At 39.8% G+C, this 24,015-nt stretch overlaps 1 non-coding gene and 1 pseudogene across 1 annotated transcript; one reads left to right on the forward strand and one right to left on the reverse strand.

Annotated features, from left to right (window-relative positions):
* Positions 1-23,452, reverse strand: part of LOC108281379 — a 67,523-nt pseudogene extending 44,071 nt beyond the window's left edge.
* On the forward strand, positions 6,079-6,219 carry LOC119466764. The gene has a single exon (XR_005195225.1). It is a non-coding gene; the product is annotated as a U4 spliceosomal RNA (small nuclear RNA).
* Positions 23,453-24,015: the final 563 nt, after the last annotated feature.

Consider the following 24,015-nt stretch of genomic DNA (forward strand, 5'->3'; position numbering starts at 1 on the left):
ATACAGAAATTTATACCCACTCAAGCCGATGGATCACGATAAAGAGTCTTCCAGGTAAGATCGCAGAGTGGGCACAAGTCTACTTTCTACTCTCTCAGAGAGCCATTAAAATAACCGAATATAAAAGAGAAAACCCTCCCCCACATCGTTGCTGAAAACCAGAGAAGTAATACAGTCTGCACATCCAAACAGAAGCATTTCTGCTGCACATGGTGCAGAGAGCGTCAACTGAAGGAAGGAGAAAACAGCTTCTCTGGAAAGAAAATGAAGGAGATGAGGCAGAAGCCTATTGATATGCCCATTTAGAGGAGGCGAGAACTGGGAAAAAGGAGTACACGCAGCTCATCCGGACCTGCTACAGCAAATCTCAAAGTATTCATCCTAGGCTGCTTGGATGTGGTCCTGAGGCAGTAGAGCCATGCTCCCTGCTCACACGTCACACTGATGCCTGCGTGTGGGAATGATTAGAGAATGTGTCCCTACCTAGCTTTGTGGTACTATACCAAAGACACAAGAGGGAATCACTGAAACAAAGAGACTGAACTGAAAATGAAATTTCACTAAGTTTCAATCCTTTTCCACCAATAACTAAACTGGACTGAATCCATTTGAGTGCTAAAAATATGTATTTAAAAAGGACTGGCTATGAAACAGGGGTAAGTTGAAGAAAACAATGCAGAGAGATCTGTAGAAATGTTCTTTGAGAAAAACAAGAGGAAATGTGACAATTCCATGAATAATGTCTTCCACAGCATTCACGGGTCTATGGTATGTATTAAATTATCAAAGATAGTCATGAAGATAAAGCCATGTAAGGTCAAAAAAGACAAATGAAAACCCCAGCTATAGTTGCCAAATTTAACGTTTCAATAGAGGCAAGGATATTGATTGCATATTCAGAAGGTGAATTAAGAAAGTAGAGCAAAAGAGACAGGATATATCCTAAAGCACAGGAGAAGATTCTATAAAGCTTAGTATTTAAAATAAACGTATACAAGCATATAAAGTAAACAGGAAGAGAGAGCCAGAAAAGCCACTCCGCTTACAACATGGAGCCAAAAAGTAAGGAAAACGGCAGGGCAAATAATCGAAGAAATAACAAGGCAGCTCTCCTGATCCAAAGTGGTTTCCCTTCTCACACAGGGTAAAATCAAAACCCCTGCCCAGCCCACAAGGACATCCACAGTGTGGCTACTGCTTCCTCTCTGACCTTTCACCCATTGATCACTCGTTAGGCCCAGCCACAAGGGTGCCTTCATTCATGGGTCCCACCAAGCACACAGCCTGCTGAGGAACCCTGCCCTGCTCATTCCCTGACCCACTCACCCACTTCCTCCTGGTCTCCCCTACACTCACTCCTTGCATGCGCTTCCCAGGGACCCCCTCTTTTACCTGCATGCTCTGCTAGTCTTCACAGCACTGTTCTTACAAGAACACACTATATGTTAGTGCGTTCGCTGATCTTACATCTCTTCTAAATTACCCCATGAGGGCAGCAGGCACATTGTCTGTTTCGTTCCCTAGTGCAGTGGTTCTGGATGTGGCATAAAGGGGCATTGGATGTCTGGAAACAAAAAATGTTTCCAGACACAACTTGGGGAGAGAGGGGATGCTACTGGTATCTAGTTGACAATGGGCAGAAATGCTGCTAAACATCCTACCGTGCGCAGGTAGGGCTCCCACCACAAAGAATATCCGGTTCCAAATGTCCACAGTGCTGAGGTGGAGAAACTCTGCCTTATGGTATCTCTAGAGTGTAGGTGCACAGTAAATATTGTGGATGGATGGATGGATGGACAATGGATTGATGGATAGATGGACGGATGGATGGATGAATGGATTAATGGTTGGAAAGATGAACTGAAGATAACTTTCCTGAGCTGAACAGAGACTATGTAAGTCGAAGAAGATAACTGATCATTAATATAAAATGGAGAAAAACAAATATATTTCCATAGATATTTTGGTACTTCTTATTTCCAAGTTGTGTTTTTTTAAGGATAGACATGGAGGAAAGGGAAAAAGTTACCAGTAATAAAATAAATAAGTAAATAAAATGAGGCTCAGACTCCTCTAGCCACTCACTGCCCAAGGAAACTATTGATGTCTACAGAGCTTTACAGAGAACAACTGAGAGCAATGTATTTTATTCCCAGTTACCTGTTGTCATCCATGGCCATGTAGAGCGGAGGAGAGTGTTTCAGCTTTCAAGAAGAGGAATGATTCACATGTACTCCACTACAATGAGGGATAAGTCCCATCAAATCATTCAGGATTGGGAGGCATAGCCAGAATGGACTGGCTCAGAGCAATATCTGTCAAGCATAGAGTTGCATAACTAAGTGTTGTTGATATGTAAATGAAAAAATGAAAATGCAGAAAGTAATTCTTGTACAAAAAACTACACAAAATCTAAATGAAATCTGCATATGTGATTACAGTGGCTAAAACATTCTTAAAATATTCAACATCTAGTAATAATTATATTATTTTTCCTACTTAAGTAGAAAACAATTGTAGTAATAATTATTCTCAGTATTGTGCAGTACAAGGAAATAGGCACTCATATACTCTTGTGATGAAAGTATAATTTAGTATGAACTGCCTGGAGGGCAATTAGGCAGCACACGGAGAAAGCCTCAAAAAATAGCATACACTTTGATGAAGAAGTTTTGTTTCTAGCAATTTATCCTAAGGAATCAATCACAGATATTTAAAAAGATGCATGTGCAATACTGTTCTTTACAGGATAATTTATAATAGTGAAAAATTGGAAACAGTCTAAATGGCTGCCAATAAGAAATTGGTTTTTAAAATATGGAACATATAAACTATGATGAAATTCAAGAGAGTGATTAGCAGACATGTGCAAGAATACCAAATGAAACAGGAAAAAAAAAATCATGAGAAAAGGAACCTCTAAATTATGGGTAGTGTGACCTAAATTCAGTTAAAACATGTGAAAATATAATGCTAATTTTTATGTGTATAAAATACGTGCAAAGAAAAGGACTGAAATTTAGTTTATCATTGTTATTGGTGACTCTCTAAGTCAATGTGGCAAAATGAGAGTAAAGTGGAAAGGCTTTCCCTGCCAGTTGTGAAGACATATTGCAAAGTCTTATTAATATATATATATATATATATATAGAGAGAGAGAGAGAGAGACCATCACGAGCAGACTAATAGGCCAATTAAACAGGTTAGCTATGCCAGAGATTGACTTACAAGTATATACAAATTTCACACTTGGTAAAGATGCCACCAGAATTAAATGGAGAAAAGACAGGTAGTTTAAAATAATGTCAAGAAAATTAGTTCACCTAATAGAGAAAAATAAAGATGGTTTCCAACCTAATGTTATATAGAAGGTTAACCATGGCTAAATCTATAACCAAAGCAGCATGGTGCTGGCTTAAAAATAGACACACAGATCAATAAAACAGAATAGAGAATCGAGAAATAAAACCACATACCTACAACCAACTGATCTTTGATAAAGTGGACAAAAATATGCACTAAGGAAGGGACACCGCATTCAATAAATGGTACTGGGAAAATTGGCTAACCATATGCCGAAAAATCAAACTGGACCACCATCTCTCACCATATATAAAAGTTAACTCAGGCCAGGCGTGGTGGCTTATGCCTATAATCCCAGCACTTTGGGAGGCCGAGGCGGGTGGATCAGGAGGTCAAGAGATTGAGACCATCCTGGTCAACATGGTGAAACCCCGTCTCTACTAAAAAATACAAAAATTAGCTGGGCATGGTGGCGCACAACTGTAGTCCCAGCTACTCGGGAGGGTGAGGCAGGAGAATTGCTTGAACCCAGGAGGCGGAGGTTGCGGTGAGCCGAGATCACGCTGGAGATTGCACTCCAGCCTGGGTAACAAGAGCGAAACTCTGTCTCAAAAAAAAAAAAAAAAAAAAGTTAACTCACGATGGATTGAAAGCTTAAACATAAGATCTGAAACTATACAAATCCTAGAAGAAAACCTACTCTTCTGTACATGGCCTCAGCAAAGAATTTATGACTAAGTCCTCAAAAGGAAACACAATGAAAATAAAAATAGATTGATGAGACTTAATTACATTAGAAATCTTTTGCACAACAAAAGAAATAATCAACCAAGTAAACAGACAAGCTACAGAATGAGAGAAAATATTTGCAAAATATGCATCTGGCGAAGGGCTAATCTCCAGGATCTATAAGGAACTTACACAGCCCAAGAACAAAAATAAATAAATTAATTAAATAACGTGATTAAAAAGTGGGCAAAGAATGAATAGATATTTTTCAAAAGAAGACATCCAAGCAACCAACAAACATTAAAAAAATGTTCAGGCTGGGCGCGGTGGCTCACGCCTGTAATCCCAGCGCTTTGGGAGGCCGAGGCAGGTGGATCAAGAGGTCAAGAGATCAAGACCATCCTGGTCAACATGGTCCGTCTCTACTAAAACTACAAAAAATTAGCTGGGCATGGTGTCGCACAACTGTAATCTCAGCTACTCAGGAGGCTGAGGCAGGAGAATTGCATGAACCTAGGAGGCAGAGGTTGCTGTGAGCCAAGATTGCGCCATTGCACTCCAGCCTGGGTAACAAGAGTGAAACTCTGTCTCAAAAAAAAAATGTTCAATTTCGCTTATCATTAAAGAAATGCGAATTAAAACCACAATAAGATACTATCACACACCAGTCATAATGGCTATTATTAAAAAGTCAAAAAGCAACAGATGTTGGCAAGGACATGAAGAAAAGGGAATAGTTATACACTGTTGATGATCATATAAATTAGCACAACCTCTATGAAAACAATATGGAGATTTCTGAAATAACTAAAGTAGAACTACTCCTCAATACAGCATTCCATTACTGGGTGTATACCCAAAAGAAAAAAAAATTATATCAAAAAGGATCCTGCACTCATATGTTTATTACAGCACTATTTTCAAGAGCAAAAACATGGGAATCTACCTGTGTCTATCAAACAGTTAACAGGATTTTAAAAATAGAGCACACACACACACACGCACACATACACACACACACACACACACACACACACACACACACACACATGGAATACTACTTACCAATTAAAAGGAATAAAATTATGTCTTTTACAGCAACATAATGGAACAGAAATCCATTTTCCTAAGTGAAATGACCCAGAAACAGAAAGTCAAAAAACTTCCGTTTTCACTTACAGTGGGAGCTAAACAGTGGGTACGCACTGACAAACAGAGTGGAATAATAGACATTGGAGACTCCCAAAGGTGGGAGGGAAGGAAGGGGCTTGGGGAGGACAAACTGCCTACTGAGTGCAATGTACACTATTTGGGTGATGGATACTCTAAAGGCTCAGAATTCACCACTACACAACACATCCATGTCACACAACTGTGCTTGTACCTCTAAATCTATAAATTTTGTTAAAAGATTACAAGGTAAAGTCTATGTTTAAAAACTTAAAAAAAGACTCAAATATAAAAGTAAATTTTCAAAATTAATAGAAAATATTGTAGGAGAAAATGTGAACATAAAGAGGAAGAACATTTATTAAAGAAAACTTTGAAAGTATACATAACCAAAACAATGGTGAATTTGGTAATATAAAAGTAAGTTATCTTTATTTTTAACACTTTTATTGAGGTATAATTGATATACAAAGAACTGCACATAGGTAATATGTGCACTTGATGAGTCTGCTTTTATGCAAGCACCTATAATGCCAGCACCACAAGGTAACAGACATATTCAACGCCTCCCAAAGTTGCTTTGTGTTCCTTTGTTTTTGTAGTAAAAACACGTCACATGAGCTCCACCCTTGTAACACATTTTGAAGTGCACAATTTCATGTTATAAAGCATAGGCACTATGTTGCATAGCAGATCTCTAGAACTCATTAAGCTTGTATAATTAAAACTTTATACCCATTTCAAGGTTTATAGAAACATTTCAAAATGAGAGAATATAGTTCTAATGCCCAAGTGGAAAGGATTAATATCTAGAATAGCCAGTAAAATCTTGCAATAATAAGAGAACAATTACTCTCCTTTAAAAATGGGTAAAGAAGCTTTGCACAGTGGCAGTATCATAGCCAGTGGGGTTCATCCAAGGCGCGATTATTGCTAATTGAAAACTTTTCCCAATATCCCACCATGATGACTTGAAATATGGTCGGCACTGGCAATTTTTGACAGTCTCTACTGAGACTGAAGTTAAAAAAAAAAAAGGTAAAGAAGATAATTTTCAGAAAAGAAAATCTAGAATTAAAAAAAAAGAAAAAAGAAAAGGCGCTCAAATTCAACAGAAATTAGAGAAATACAAATTACAGCAAAAATGATACATCGCTATACACAGATTAAATTTAGAGAGCTGGAAAATGTCAAATGTTAGCAGGAATGGAGGTATATAGAGGCAAATCCACTTTCTCTGCTTGGGAGAATGTAGACCAGGACAGGCATTCAAGAGAGCACTTTGGCAATGCTGAGTCAAATTAAAAATATTCATAACATAATCTGTAGAACGTGTACTCATGGGTTTAGCTCCTGAAGATATTCTCACAGGAATGGGTAAGAAAAATGTTAGTAAAGCTAGAAAAGGTCTGTACCCCACTGCCAAGTATGGTTATCCATTTAGTGCTTGAAAAACACAAAAGGTTTCATTGTAAAATGATGGAGAAATTTTTAGGCAAATACAACCAAAAGGATACTACTGCCGCAATAGTCATAGCAAACAAAAGGGAACGTAAGACAAAGTCCATTTGTAAATATGAAGTGTCAGTACGTATGAGAAAGACTCCATAGACAATTAGATAAAACCTTTGTAAACTTGTGTACATGATATAATATATAATCAGAATACACAACAAAACTTTGATTCCTTAAATATTCCAACAAATAAAACACTAACCTAAATGATTTTACAAGTGGTTTTACTAAAGCTTCAAGAAAGAGATAAATTCAGAGACTAGAAAAGCGAGAATATTCCCATTTATGTCATGTCATGTGAGTATGGTTTCAGCCAGATGTAGATTGAATTTCCAAATCTGCCAAATAGTAGGTTGTAACTCTGGAATGATTTACCTAACCTGTTCAGTTTCCTCATGATACACTCAACAAATATTTTCTTGGCAAATACTACATAATTCTAAGTAGTGGAGATACATACAGCAGGGAACAAAATAGACAAAAGCCCGGATCTTCGTGGAGTTGATAGAGGAGCCATGCGCACATCTATGGAAAGGGCATCCAGGCAAAAGCCATGTGTAAGATCCTCTGGAGGGGAGTGGGGCAGAATCAGGCATGTCACCAACAGGAGAGTGTTAGGACGTGAGATCTTGCAAGGTTTGGCCTTGGTAGCCGTTGGTCTTTCATTGTATTCTAAATAAAACAAATATCTACTAGAGAGCTTTGAGCAGAGAATGAACATGGTCTGCTTGCTTTTTTTTAACAAGATTATGCTGGCAGCTGTCTTTTTTATTTACTGTAGGGGGCCAAAGATGGTAGGACAGAGTCCGGTAATCCCGACGGGAGATGGCAGTGGTTTGGAGGGATGGCAGAACAGGTAATGAATGGCTGCTAGCCTCTGGATGTATTTTTATAGAGGGGCTGATTAGATTGACTGATGTGTCACTTGCCTGGTAGAAGTGACAAAATGGAGTCAACTGTTACTCCCAGGTTCTTGGCATGAGCAAATGGAGTTGCTTTTACATGACAGGGAGTGCTGTAAGAGGAGCAGTTTAGTGAAAACGGTCTGAAGTTCAGCGTGAACATTTGGAAATGCCTGCTACTCGTCCAAGTGGAGATTTGAGCTGGCTGTTGGGTAGAGAAGTCTAATGCAAATTTGAAATGTTATGTATCAATAGTGCATGTAGATAATATTACAGCCATGAGGCTCCATGACATCATTGAAAAGTTAGTATAACCAAGAAGAGAAGGACTCCAAAGACCAAGCCCTGGGCTGCTCCAGGAGATAAACATGAGCCAGCTGATTGGATCCTGATGGAAGAGGCTTCTAAGGTAGTTGGAAAACCAAACAAACACAAGGCTTGAGGTAAAATTATGAGAAAAAAATTGGAAGAGGTTGATATCATCTAATTCAAAGGATTAGGAACACCCTAAGACAGGCAAAGTACATGATGGGCTTTCCTCCCTCTTTTATTCCACACACAGGCCCACGTGGAGATTGCTTACTAGTTACATGATAGATGGATAGATCAATAGGAAGATGGGGAAATATATAATAATCTATATATAATGAGATGGAAAGTAAGTACTGTTTAAAATAGTTTCTTAAGTTTTGTGATTTATTGGCAGTAAGTATCTAGAAAAAAACTACATGAATCTTTGTTTTGGTGTTTGATGCCACTTTTTTTTCCATTATATTTTGAGTTCCGGGATACAGGTGCAGAACATGCAGGTTTGTTACACAGGTATACATGTGCCATGGTGATTTGCTGCACCCATAAACCCATCATCTACATTAGGTATGTCTCGTAATGCTATCACTCCTCTAGCCCCCCACTCCCCAACAGGCCACGGTGTGTGATGGTCCCCTCCCTGAGTCCATATGTTCTCACTGTTTAACATTCACTTGTGAGTGAGAACATGCGATGTTTGGTTTTCTGTTCCTGGGTTAGTTTGATGAGAATGATGGTTTCCAGCTTCATCCATGTCCCTGCAAAGGACATGAATTCATCCTTTTTTGTGGCTGCATATAATTTTCCATGGTGTATATGTACCACATTTTCTTTATCCAGTCTCTCACTGATGGACATTTCGGTTGGTTCCAAGTCTTTGCTATAAACTACATGTATCATTTAATAATTAATTTCACCTCTCAGAAGTAATTCTTATCATGGAAAATAATTACATATACAAATATCCTTATTTTACTATTTTTAGATATATTTTATTGCACTTTAGGTTCTGAGGTACATATGCAGATCATGCAGGATTGTTGCATAGGTACATACATGGCAATGTGGTTTGCTGCCTCCATCCCCCAGTCACATATATCTGGCATTTCTCTCCATGTTATCCCTCCCCAACTCCATACCCCTGACTGTCCCTCCCCTAGTTCCTCCCGACAGACCCCAGTGTGTAGTGCTCCCCTCCCTGTGTCCATGTGTTCTCATTGTTCAACACCTGCCTATGAGCAAGAACATGTGGTGTTTGATTTTCTGTTCTTGTGTCAGTTTGCTGAGAATGATGGTTTTTAGGTTCATCCATGTCCCTACAAAGGACACGAACTCATCATTTTTGATGGCTGCATAGTATTCCATGGTGTATATGTGCCACATTTTCCCTGTCCAGTCTATCATCAGTGGGCATTTGGGTTAGTTCCAAGTCCTTGCTATTGTAAACAGTACTGCAACAAACATTCGTGTGCATGTGTCCTTATAGTAGAACTATTTATAATCCTTTGGATATATACCTAGTAATGGGATTGCTGTGTCAAATGGAATTTCTATTTCTAGGTCCTTGAGGAATCGCCACACTGTCTTCCACAATGGTCGAACTAATTTACACTCCCACCAACAGTGTAAAAGTGTTCCTATTTCTCCACATCCTCTCCAACTCTGTTGTCTCCAGATTTTTTAATGATCGCCATTCTAACTGGTTGATTTAACTTCTAGGCTGCAAATGAAAAACAAAACAAAATTGACAAAAAAAAAAACAAACTCCCTGAATGTGGCAGCCTTATGAATTTTTCCTAAAACTGTCTGTACCATCAAAACTTGAACTCTAAGCCTGATGTCCGCTTGCTTTGTTTGCACACACTTAATGTGGTTAAAAAATGAATGATGCAATGGAGATGATGATCAATAGGAAGTGAGAAATAAGTTCTGAGAAGAAGAACAATTCAGCAGAGAAAAACTGCATCAGCAATAGCTGGGTCTTAAATAAAAGTGATAGTCTGCATGTAGAACTCTCATAGACACTTTAAATCTTCAAGTCCACACAGTACTAATGTAATATTCTGGTACATTGTTTCTTTGATCTTACTGGTTTCGAAGAACATCTTTATTTCTGCCTTCCATTCATTGTTCATCCAGTCAACATTCAAGAGCCAGCTGTTCGGTTTCCATAAAGTTGTGCAGTTCTGAGTTAGTTTCTTAATCCTGAGTTCTAATTTAATTGTACTGTGGTCTGAGAGACTGTTTGTTATGACTTCCATTTTTTGCATTTGCTGAGAAGTGATTTACTTCCAGTTGTGTGGTCAGTTTTAGAGTAAGTGTGATGTGGTGCTGAGAGAAATGTATATTCTGTGGATTTTGGGTGGAGAGTTCTGCAGATGTTAATTAGATTTGCTTGGTCCAGATCTGAGTTGAAGTCCTGGATATCCTTGTTAATTTTCTGTCTCGTTGATCTGTCTAATATTGACAGTGGAGTATCAGAGTCTCCCACTATAATTGTGTGGGAGTCTAAGCCTCTTTGTAGGTCGCTAAGAACTTGCTTCATGTATCTGGGTGCTTCTGAATTGGGTGCGTATATATTGAAGATTGTAAAAGCTTCTTGTTGCATTGATCCTTTTGCCATTATGTAATGCCCTTCTTTGTCTCTTTGATCTTTGTTGGTTTAAAGTCTATTTTATCAGAGACTAGGAGTGCAACTCATGCTTTTTTAGCTCCCCATTTGCTTGGTAAATCTTCTTCCATCCCTTTATTTTGAGCCTGTGTGTGTCCTTGCACATGAGATGGGTTTCCTGAATACAGCACATCAATGGGTTTTGACTTTTTATCCAATTTGCAAGTCTGTGTCTTTTGATTGTGGCATTTAGCCCATTTACATTTAAGGTTAATATTGTTATGTGTGAATTTGATGCTAGCTGGTTATTTTGCCTGTTAGTTGACACAGTTTCTTCATTGTGTTGATGCTCTTTACCATTTCGTACATTTTTGGAGTGGCTGGTAGTGGTTGTTCCTTTCTTTGTTTCGTGCTTCTTTCAGGAGCTCTTGTAAGGCAGGCCTGGAGGTGACAAAATCTCTCAGCAATTGCTTGTTTGTAAAGGATTTTCTTTCTCCTTTGCTTATGAAACTTAGTTTGGGTATGAAATTCTAGGCTGGAAATTTTTTTCTTTAAGGATGTTGAATATTGGTCCCCACTCTCTTCTGGCTTGCAGGGTTTCTGTTGAGAGATCCACTGTGAGTCTGATGGGCTTCCTTTTGTGGGTAACCCAACCTTTCTCTCTGGCTTCCTTTAGCATTTTTTCCTTCATTTCAACCCTGGTGAATCTGATGATTATGTGCCTTGGAGTTGCTCTTCTTGAATATCTTTGTGGTGTTCTCTGTATTTCATGGACTTGAATATTGGCCTGCCTTGCCAGGTTGGGGAAGTTCTCCTGGATAATATCCTGAAGAGTGTTTTCCAGCTTGGATTCATTCTCTCCATCACATTCAGGTATACCTATCAAATGTAGATTAGGTCTTTTCACATAATTCCATATTTCTTATAGGCTTTGTTCATTTATTTTCACTCTTTTTTCTCTGTTGTTGCCTTCTCATTTTATTTCATTGAGTTGATCTTCAGTCTCTGATATCCTTTCTTCTGCTTGGTCGATTCATCTGTTGAAACTTGTGTATGCTTTGCAAAGTTCTCGTGGTTTTTTTCAGCTCCATCAAGTCATTTACATTCTTCTTTAAGCTGTTTATTCTCATTGGCATTTCATCAAACCTTTTTTCAAGGTTCTTAGTTTCTTTGCATTGGGTTAGAACAAGTTCTTACAGTTCAGATAACTTTGTTATTACCTACATTCTGAAGCCTGTTTCTGTCAATTCTTCCAACTCACTTTCCATCCAGCTTTGTTCCCTTGCTGGTGAGGAGCTGTGATACCTTGGAGGAGGAGAGGTGTTCTAGTTTTTAGTGTTTTCATCCTTTTTGCTCTGGTTTCTTCCCATCTTTGTGGATTTATCTACCTGTGGTCTTTGTAGTTGGTGACTTTCAGATGAGGTCTCTGAGTAGATGTCCTTTTTATTTTTGTTGAAGTTATTTATTTCTCTTTTTTAGTTTTCCTTCTAACAGTCAGCCCCCCCTGCTGTAGGACTGCTGGAGGTCCACTCCAGACCCTGTTTGCCTGGGGATCACCTGCAGGAGCGGCAGAACAGTAATGGTTGCTGCCAGTTTCTTCATCTGTTATCTTCCTCCCAGAAGGATACCTGCTAGATAGCAGCCTGAGCTCTCCTTTATGAGGTGTCTCTTTGGATATACAGGGGTTGAGGAGACAGTCTGTCCCTTATCGGAGCTCAGGAGCTGAGCTGAGAGCTCCGTTGTTTCATTTGTAGCTGCTGGGCAGATATGTTTAAGTCTGTTGCAGCAGAACTCATAACCACCTTTTTTCCCAGATGCTCTGTCCTGGGAAGGTGGGGCTTTATTTGTAAGTTCCTGATGTGCTGCTGCCTTTTTTCAGAAATGCCCTGCCCAGCCAGGAGGTAGCCCAGTCACAGTCTGCCCGCAGAGGCGTTGCTGAGCTGCTGTGAGCTCTGCGCAGCTGCAGTGTGAACTTCCTTGCGGTTTTTTTTACAGTGGTATAGTTAAACCGCCTCAGTAATGGCGGTCTGCCTCAGTAATGGCGGACTGCCTAGGTAATGGTGGACTGCCTCTGTAATGGCAGACGGTGGTAATGGCAGACTGCCTGGGTAGTGGTGGACTACCTCGGTAATGGCGGACACCCTTACCCCCACAGAGCTGGACTGTTCCGGGTCCAGCTGCACTTGCTATGAAACTCTCCATCCAGAGCATTTCAGATTGCTGGTCTTTGTGGGGGTGGGAACTGCTGAGCTGGATCACCTGGCTCCTGGTTTCAGCCCCCTTTCTTTCAGCTGAATGGGTAACTCTGTCTCCCAGGCATTCCAGGCACCAATTGAAATGGCTGCCCAGATTTGTGTGAGTTTTTTTTGTGTAGACCCACTGCGCCAACTGAAACAGCCATGCTGGAAACTCATGGTGATTTTCAGCCTAGGAATGTCCTGGTCTGTGGGCAGCAAAAACTCATTTGGAAATGTGGTGATCACTTACCCTCTGTGCTGTTCCCTGCACTCGAGAGCTATTCCTATTCAGCCATCTCGGGTCCCCCTTATTTTACTATTACATATCAAAGTGTAAACATAAGTAACAAAAAATCAAGGAATGGTTAATAAATATAGGATATGCACTCAAAAGAATTAAAATGATTATTGTAAATACTCCACTATCTGGGAAAAACTGACTTAATAGAAAATGTAAAAGCCCTGGTAATAGAAGAAAGAAACTGAATGGTGTTCAAATGTCAGGAAGGTTTCTGTTAAAATAATGCAAATACAGAGGTCTTTTTTGTTGTTTGTTTCTCTCTCCTTTAATAATTTACAAGTTTGTATTTCTACAACTAAGACAATACAATCTCACATGATTTGAAAATTAAAGTTCATTATCAGATTTTTTAAATGCCGTGCTTAAGAGATGATTTTAGGGATGATGTGGCATAACAGTTGAGCCTAAGTTATACCTCGCAGGAAAAGCTGTATAATGAAGCCAATTAAAACAACATGAAAATAATTTGCTCACAAATCAGTATAAAGGCCGGGCTATGGTTTTTCAATTCTACAGAGTCAAGAACATGCTGACAGCATGAAATCTCAAAGCAAATACCAGCTTGTACATGCACATGTTACTCATGGAGCATCTGCTGGGGAATCCATGGCAGGCCAGCAGCCGGAACCTGGGGTTGGCAATTTGCTCTGTTGTCTCCAGCCCCAGTGGAAAGCCTGAGCAAAGCCTGTACGATCTACATTTCCAATATAAAGTTAAATGGATTTTGAATGCTGACATATTTCTTGCTAAATAAAGGGTAAAATTTCTGATTCATTTACATAAACAATTCAAACCAGAATAGTGCCAAGAATGAAAGAAGAGGATGAAAGAGAAAGAAAGGGATAATGCAACCCAATTTCATACATTGTGTTCTCAAAAGCATTCACAACCGCTAAAATTTTCCTAACATTACCTTAAAACTTGTGTTCACTTGATTTCCTTCCTACCTTAGTAGTCTCTTCCATCACGATCAAATCAGCTATTTCCTGTTTATCTCCTGTTATTGACAGCACTTCATTTTTTTATAATTGAAAATACCAACACCAAAAAAGTATGAGATAAGTCAGGCAAAAATACGAGTCCTTGTATGACTTAAAATCTACCTGTGGAAAAACAACAAAATAGTTCTTATTAAGTCCATAGTTTATGGTAAGCTCTAGCTTAGCAGAGAGTTGTTCTATGAAATAGAAATATAAACAAGACACAGGAAAACGTGGGCAGTAAGCGTGCATCCTAGAGGCAGATTTACCAGAATTAATTTTTCCAGATTGGAAATTGACCACCACAGTGAAAGCCCCTACACTGTTTTAGGGCTCAGCTTTCTACTTCCAGTGTTCCTTTTCTTTCTATGTAAGTGTCTAGAAATAGAAGACTAAAGGAAGGACAAGTGAAAATAATTACAATAAGTGACTTCAGGAAGAAATATATTCGATTTTTAAATAAAGGATAACTAAAGATTTTCCTTTATTGAGGCCAGAAAACCATTAGTCAAGTATAATAAACAATGTTTGAGGTTTAGTGGGAAAGAATTTTAGTATTAGGGTTTGCTTCCTGATCAAATGCCTATGCCTTGTTACAATAAACAAGAAAAATGATTCTGGTTAATGTAAATAGAAAATAAACCTTTAGAAGGATATCAAATACAGCAGAATCATCAAGAAAGATAGAAAAACAAGGTCACAAAAAAACAGAAATTGGGGTAGCTTCAGACATCTTAAGAGTAGGAATTTAATAACAATAGTAATAATAATAATTGCAACAATAACAAAAATAATGAAAGCTTTTATCTTTTGAGAGAATACTATGTAACAATATTACAGTAAGCACTGTACATGAATTAAGTAATTTAATTCTCACAATTAGTCTAGGAGGTAGTCATTATTATTCCATTCCGAGTAAAGAAAATGGAGCCATAATAAAAATCATCTTGCCAAAAATTAAAGCAACAAGTGGTAAGTGGCAGGAAGTCCCACTCACCAGCCACTGTTGTTGTCCACAACAACTTAGCTCCTTTCAGTGCTGTAAACTAAAGGATTGATTGGCTGTAACCATGTTTTCCATCCTATCACTGCCTTCCAGGTTCAAAGTACCAAGGGGACACTGGATCCTGCAGCCTAGGGATCTGGCCCCTAAACATGGTCTAGGAGTCTACCCTTACTTCCTCACCAAGCTCTCAAGGGCACATCACATCTGATGCACACATGATCGCTTGTGTATATTTACACACACATTTATACACACATGATCATACATACATCATTTTTTCTCACTTGGTTAGAATAATGTATTCATGGGTTCTGGATAATAGATTCATTCTTTGCTAAACAAATTTGATTCTCACGCAGACAAAGGGCTAGTAAATGGTGCACACCAAAACCCAACCCCATCTAGCTATGCCTAGAATGTGACCAGGAATAAAGTGAAGAGTTAAGAAAGAAAAACCCAGATTCCCCAGGTATCTTGTCCATCAAACCCTGGCCACTATGCTTTACAAAGACATTTGATCCTATGTTCAGACTATCCCCACACTGTATGATTATGTCCTAGGTGATGACATTGCATTTGGAGAGAAAAAGAGGCTGCCCAGGATGACACAGCCAGTCGGTGGCCACAGGGTGAGTTCTACCCGGTGTTCTCAGCCTCCCAGGCTCAGACTCCTCCTCCCCAGGACTGGCTGTGTGTGCATCTGTCAGCAGTCATAGAAAATCAGTGCGACAGACTGTTGGTGGGACAGTTGGAGTATCTGCTACAGAAGGCTGCAGCTCCAAACCTAACTCCCTGCTTTAATCTCTGCTGCAGAGAGAGAAGCTGGTGAAACCATCTGAGAACCACACTTTTGTACGTAACCCAGATGGTCCTGAAAGAATCAGTGGAACTGGTGAGAGCAAGCAAACTGGAGCCAGCTACATTTAACAGACGATAAATGTTTGCAGCTCTGTTCCCTCGGCTTCCTGCCTTTGCTCTTGGTACTTGATGCTTGCTCTATCGTGGTACACTTTGATTACTTCTGAGACTTCTGGGCTGTATTAACATTTAACTTTATCTCTCAATTCTATTTGTGAAACTGCTTTTAGATTACAGAGTGTCCACACAGACACAAGCTAAAATCCAAAATTCAAGCCAAAAAAAAAAAAAAAATGCATCTGTAAAGGTTTCTGCATCAAAGATCTCACCCAGCAAGGAAAAGAGGGATGTACAATTAAAGATCTAATTCACAGGGCAAATCCAGCTGAGAGAAGTGGGGGGCGGGCGGTGGAGGGCTTCAGAAAAATGTCTGGGTGGGTTTCCACACAACCACATGGTGAAAGCAAAATAAGTCAAAGCCTGCCATCTGCACTCGAGAGGATGATACTGACTCCAAGCCAACAGAGAGAGACAGAGAATTTTTTAAAAGGCAATAAAATGTTGAAAACCATGGAAGTAAACACTCAAATTGAGTTTATAAACCAAACTCCATTAGGTCTAAAGAACATCTTTTTCTCTCGTCTCTATTTCACTCTCCCTCTGGCCTTGAAGTTAGGCTTTTACATTTTAACCATAATTAGATATTTTCACCACATTTTCTATAATCTAATTTTTCCACAGTTCTTTAAAGCTCTTTAAAAAAGGTTTCCCCACGTACTGCAGTTAAAACCAAATTACAGGCAACCTCTTCCCACTTACTGACACGCAGCTCTACAAGGCAAAGTACAAACTATGCGAGTAAGACCCTGGGCTCCCATGAACATAACTGGGGGTTGTGGGATCCCAGGGAGTGTCCCTGTGCTGTGTGTAGCCTTTCCATAGCTCTGCAGTGTATCCCGCCTGCTGCCAACTTGCCCACCCTCAAGGTAAAACACATGCAGCCAATCCAGGACTCCACAATCATACTCTATGTTCTCCAAATGTTGCAGCTCCATTGTCCAAGAAGCCTCACCTTTAGCTCTTTCCAATTCAGAGAGGGACACCCAGCAGTCACTCCCCTAGTATAGAGCAGTGTCTCCCCCCAGCTAAAGTCAATGAAGTTAGTTATTAGCATTTTTCTTATCATTGCTTCAAACATTTATCTTGTTCTCACTCCAGTTCCTTCTTTCTCTGCCATCTCCTTCACACACGTGGCTACACCACGACATTCTCTAAGCCTATTCCCGAGGCTGTTGGGAGTTCTGATCACTGTCCTCATCTTAGCAGTTTATCAAAGTTGTCAGCCCCTTCTAAATAAGGAGAATATCTAGAACTATTCAAGAAAAATACAATGAGTACCACATAGGTAATTTTAACTTTTACTTTCTAGTGAAAAAAAAAAAAAAAAAAACGAGGAAAGATAAATTGACTTAAACAACATATTTTTATTGAACTTAATATATGCAAAATACCATCCTGTTAATATGTGATTCTAGTTGCATTCCTAGTGTCCAACAGTGACATGTGGCTAGTGGCTGCCATATCTGTCAAGAAAGACCTAGAAGACAATGAACTCTCACTATGTGGTAGGAACTTCAGTTACATGATCTCATAGGTATTATTCACCCCACTTCATCATGAGAAAATTGAAAGTTAGTGCAGCTGTGCAGCCTACCCAACCTTACACAGCTCATAAACCAAAGAGCTGGAATTAAAATGAGATCTATCTGACTCCAGAAGACATGGTTTTTCTTCTCTCTCCATATCTCTCCCTACTTCCAAAAGAAGACTCTAGTCCCCGGTCAGCTATTTCAAATATGCAAAAGCTGCGGGACTTTATTCCCTTCAGGCACAAACTATGTACCAACCACCACTGCTTCCTTCAACACCCCCAGCTCCTGACACACACACACACACACACACACACACACACACACACGAGAGAGAGAGAGAGAGAGAGAGAGAGAGAGAGAGAACTTAACCTCTATAATTTATATGAGCCAAACTCAGAAGCACTCTCAGAGCTCCTTGACAAGTTTGTTCTATCACCCTGACTTCCTCATGCATTTTGACTTCTCTTAGTACCCTCTAATTCAGGGATCATGTGGCTTATTTTTCCAAAACTCGACTTGAACATTTTTGGAGGTCCCTGGTCATCTTTTTATACCAAACAAAATGGTGATTTTTCAATCTCCAGTCTCACGGGGGACCCTTTCACTGTTGAAGATTAATTTCACATTTTTTTTACCTTCATGATAAGAAATGTCTTGTAATACACATTAGTTGGCATTTTTTGGTAACTTGTTATTCACAGAAAGTTCTTACGTCCACTGGAAGATACTTGTTACGCTTCTATCTCAATTTCCTTTAGCTGAAACTAGGCCAATTATAGATATATCATAAGATTTATGTTTTTTAAAAAATATATTCCCCACAGTTTAGTGGAAAATATTTACTAACCTCCTTTGGTGTCTAAACATTCACTTAGAGAACACTCTAAATGAGGCTTCATTGGCAGATCATCTAAATAAACAGCGAGACCATTTCTAATCTTAAATATAGCTTTTTCAACTATGACTTCATGACAGATGAATTTTGATAGAAAAACAAAAAAATTGTTAAAATGTTTCCTAAAGTGCAATATTTTCTGTAAAAGAGTTACATATGTATATATTCATAGTTTGAATGAATATATACATATGTAAAGAAAAAAGTATTCTTGCCTAGTCTTTGATTGGCTGGGTTTAGCCTAATGATTATCTCATTATCCACTTTCTGCAGCCCTGTGTTCTCAGTAAGGGGAGAAACTCTTACGTTAACAGGAAACCCATGTGATTCTCAACATTAGTACCTTATGTTCAATGTCCTGTCCCTATTCTTTATGAGAAAAATGCATGATTATCTTTACATACTCTGCTATTGACTTCAAAATACCACCGTATTTTCATCAACTCAGTGACTACCCAGGATAATGCATCTATGTCTTCCAAAGGCCAGCATTTCCTCTGAATTTTTGTTCTCATATAGGCTATGGTTTTGCTCACATCCGCTTTTCTATCTCTCATAACTTCAATCTAAATTTCTCTAAGGCTTTTTAGTCATTTCTTTTCTTCCCAAAGACCTTTGAAGTGTTTTGCTTCTTTTAAGTAAAATCTGTACATATTTAAGGTGTACATGTTTTGGTACACATATACATATACTAAATAATTACCACAATCAAGCAAATGAACATATCCTTCTTCTCACATGGCTACCTTAGTTTGAAGCAGAGCACCTGAAATCTAAAATCTCCAGCACACAATGTGGAATTATCAACCCTAGGAATTGTATTGTACATTATATCCCTGCACAAATTCATCCTGCATAACTGCACCATATCTCCTCGTTTCCTCCACCTCTCCACCGCTCTGAGGAACCATCATTCTACTCTCTGCCTCTACGTATTTGACTGTTTTAGATTCTGCACAGAAGTGAGATCATGCAGTGTTACTCTTTCTGTGTCTGGCTTATTTTACTTAGCAAAGTATCTGCCAGGTTCATTCCTGTTGTCACAAATGGCAGGGTCTCATTTGTTTCTAAGGCTGAATAATATACGACAATTTCTTTATTCATTCATCTGTTGATAGACACATAAGTTGTCTCCACGTCTTGGCTATTGTGAATAATGCTGCAATGAACATGGGAGTGCAGACATCTCTTCAAGGTACTGATTTCATTTTGGGGGTTATGTACTCAGAAGAGAGATTGCTGGATCATATGGTAGCATCTATAATGTTTTCTGTAATCAGTGTACTAATTTACATTCCCACCAATAGTATACGATCTTTTCTCCACACTCTCACCAACACTTATCTCTTACATTTTTGGTAATTGCCATCCTAACAGGAATGAGGTGGTACCTTATCGTGGTTTCAATTCACATTTCCCTGATTATCAGTAATGTTGAGCACCTTTGCATGCCTGGTTGGCCATATTTATGTCTTGTTTGGAAAAGTCCTTTACTCATTTTTCAATTGAGTTATTTGGGGTTTTTGTTTGTTTGGTTGCTGTTTGGTTGTGTAAGTTTCTTACATATTTTGGATGTTAATCCATTAGATACATGGTTTACAAATATTTCCCTCTATAAGCTGTGTTGTCATTTTGTTGACCATTTTCTTTACTGTGCAAAAGCTTTTTAGTTTGGAATCATCCCACTTACTTGTTTTTGCTTTTGTTGCAAAAAAAGTTTGGTGTCACATTAAAAAAAACTCATTGCCAAGACTGATGTCATGAAGCTTTTTCCTATGTTTTTTTCCAGAAATATATTATCTCAGGTATTATGTCTAAGTCTTTAATTTATTTTGAGTTTGTGTATTTTGAAAGATAAGAACCAAGTTTTATTCTTTTGCATGTGAATATCTAGTTTTACCAACACCACATATTGAACAGACCATCCTTCCCCCAGTGTGTGTGTTCATTGCTCTTGTTAAAAAGTAGTGGACCACTTATGGTTTTGTTTATTTTGGGGCTACTCTGTTCCATTGATTTACCTGTCTATCTATATGCCAGTACCATGTCTTTTTGATTTCTATAGTTTTATAACGTAATTTGAAATCAGGAAATTTGATACTTCCGGCTTTGTTCTTTTTGCTCAGTGTTGCTTTATCTATTTGTTGTTGTTGGTTTTTTGTTTGTTTGTTTGTTGTTGTTGTTTTTTGTAGTTTCATACTTATTAAAGAACTGTTTTTTCTCTTTCTGTGGAAAATGTCATTGAGATTTTGATAGCGATTACATAAAATTTGTAGGTGTCTTTGGGTTAGTGTGGACATCTTAACAATATAAATTATTACAATCCATGAATATAAGATTCTGTCTTCCTCAATTTCTTTAATCAATGTTTTACCATCTTTTCTGTTAAATTTTTCTCTTCTTTGGTTAAATTTATTTCTAAGTATTTTATTGATGCTATTGCAACTGGAATTGTTTTCTTGATGCCTTTTTCAGTTAAATTGTTGTTTGTTTAAAGAAGGACAAGAAGGACATAAGCACAGGAAAGAGCTCATAAAAAAAACATCAAAAGCAATTGCAACAAAAACAAAAAGTGACAAATAAGACCTAATTAAACTAAAGAGCTCTTGCACAGCAAAAGAAACTATCAGCAGAGTAAACAGTCTACAGGATGAGAGAAATTTTTGCAACCTATGCATTTGTCAAAGGTCTGATATTCAGCATCTATAAGGAACTTAAACAAATCTACAAGAACAAAAATCAACCAACCACACTAAACAGTGAACAAAGGACATGAATAGACACTTCTCAAAAGAAGACATACATGCACCACAATCATATGAAAAAACCAGGCTGGGTGTGATGGCTAACGCCTGTAATCCCAGCATTTTGGGAGGCCGAGGCAGGTGAATCATGAGTTCAGGAGTTTGAGATCAGCCTGACCAACATGGTGAAACCTTGTCTCTGCTAAAAATACAAAAATTACTTGGGCATGACAGCTTATGCCTGTAATCCCAGCTACTCAGGAGGCTGAGGCAGGAGAATTGCTTGAACCTGGGAGGCAGAGGTTGCAGTGAGCTGAGATCGCACCACTGTACTCTCGCATGGGCAATTAGAGCAAAACTCCATCTAAAAAAAAGAAAACCCTCAACATCGCTGATTATTAGAGAAATGCAAATCAAAACCACAATCAGATATCATCTCACGCCAGTCAGAATAGTTATGAAAATGTCAGAAAATAACAGATGCTGGTGAGGTTGTGAAGAAACGAAACACTTATATACTGTTGGTGGGAATGTAAATTATTTCAACCATTGTGGAAGACAGTGTGGTGATTCCTCAAAAACCTAAAGCCAGAAATATCACTTGAGTCAGCAATCTCATTACTGGGTATATACCCTAAGGAGTATAAAGCATTCTATTATAAAGATGCATAAACATGAGTGTTCACTGCAGCACTCTTCACTGTAGCAAAGATAGGGAATCCACCTAAATGCCCATCAGTGGTAGAGTGAATAAAGAAAATGTGGTACATATATCATGTTTCTGAAGTTTCCAGCGAGCTTCACTCCTCTCTGAGCTTACATTCCTAAGGCAGCCAGCTGTGTTGGTGAGCACTGATTCCCACTCAATATGACGTGGCTTACAGTCTTCATTAGGTTCCCGCTCCCAACCAGAATGAGGAAAGATCACTTCATCTGTCAAGGCATGCAGTGCATGGTCCACAGTCTCCATTTTGGTTGAGTCATGGGATGAGAGATTCCACAGGGTTCCAGTAATGACTTCAGTAAGGTCCATATCAGGAGCCTTTTGGAGCAATCGCACATGGGCAGGCACACCATCACAGTTTTTTATGGCAATCTTGCTATCCTGGTCACGTCCAAAAGAGATATTCTTGAGAGCTTCACAGGCTACAAGGTGCACTTCCTTTTTGGGGTGGTCGACAATCCCACCAGTATTGGGATGCCCTTGAGCTTCCGCACGTGGGTCTTCACCTTGTCATTGTGGTAGCGTAAGTGTTGCAGGTACGCAGCTGCATTGGACTTGACAGCATCTAAGTGAAATCCAAGCATGGCAATCACCTCTGGCAGCTCTGGCTGTCTCCAGTTAGGAGATGGGGGCCCTCCTTTGTGCAGCCTATCCAATCTTGCTAAACTTCCCCACTCATGCTGAGCCAAAGGAGTTGAAGAGTACTGATCTGATGGCACCTCCTCACCAGTCGTGTCTCATAGATCCTGAGGTGCTGATGAGGGTCAGAGGGTGTCCCAGTCCAATGGGCAGTGCCATAATCAGACATCATACCATAATCCACGTCCTCATAGCCCACACTATGCTGGTCATCCTCCAGCCCATAAGGCTCTGGATGAAAGCAATGCAGGTCCATGCTGCTCCCACCTACCCGAACCTGGGGTTGGGGCCCATAAACAACCTGTGTATTCGGTGCCCAGTAGCCTTCCATGCTGGGCCTATACCGCTCCTCAGTGCGGTCACCCGGGACAGACTGCCATAGTTACCACTGCCACCTGGATAACCGTCTTCATAGTGGTGGCTATATCCATCAGGAGGGTAGTGGAAGTTCCTGGAAGGGTGACAGTGCCTACTTGCCACACATAGGGACCAGGTCCCCCTTTGCCATTTTTGTGGAAGTCACGACCCAAAGTCTGGATATAGCGGATATAGTGAGAAACTGTATCCATGCCCCCAATTGCCATTTAGACCATGCCTAAACCAGGTCCCCCGTTGCCTTTCTTTGGGTCATGACCGAAAGTCTGGATATAGTTAGAAACTGATGAGGCATCCGCAGACAACCCATCTGGTCCACAGGCACTGGCCGTACTGTCCGTGTGGTCACAGTCGTCACTACTTTCTTCACCGCGGTCTCTGTGCGCTGAGTGGTCCCATCATCTGAGGTCTCCACAAAGACCACAGACATGGCTCCCTCAGCATCCTACTGGGTATAGGTCTCCACAGTCTGCCCCGGCTCCCGCATCCTGGGGACACTGCTCTACAGAAGGTGACTGTGATCCTGATGCCGGTGGGTGAGTGTGCCATTGGCCACGTGGGTTGGCATCTCGTGGTGAGACCCGAACGCATTCCAGCTGCGCCGACACGTGGCGCCGTCCCTCCTCCAGCGTTCAGGTCAGCTTCTCAAACTGGGCCTCTTGTTCCTTCGCAGAGGCCAAGATGCTGGTGGTGGACTCCACCTCCGAGTCGCCCAGGGAGGTAAGTGGGGAGCCGCCGCAGGGCAGGGTGAAAAGGAAGGTGAATCACAGAGGGAGAAGGAGGGAAAGAGACCCCCCACCTCACCCTAAGAGAAGTCGCAGTTGACTGGTTTCACACAGATAACTGCCCAGTCTAGAGTCAAAAAATCATGGAAGAAGCATCCCAGCCACCACAGCAAGGAGGAAGCAGGAAGCAGAGAGCTCAAATGTGGAGTTCCAAAAAGCAGTCCTTTAAGAAAGAAACCCAAGGCTTGGCCAATGTGCTGAGAAGGACAAATCCTGCAAGGCAGTTGCTTTTTCGCCACCTCTTCCTCCTTTCAGGATCTTTCCTGCTCTTCTTTCCCTC

Source organism: Cebus imitator, unplaced genomic scaffold (assembly GCF_001604975.1).
Source record: "Cebus imitator isolate Cc_AM_T3 unplaced genomic scaffold, Cebus_imitator-1.0 Scaffold225, whole genome shotgun sequence".
NCBI lineage: Eukaryota > Metazoa > Chordata > Mammalia > Primates > Cebidae > Cebus > Cebus imitator.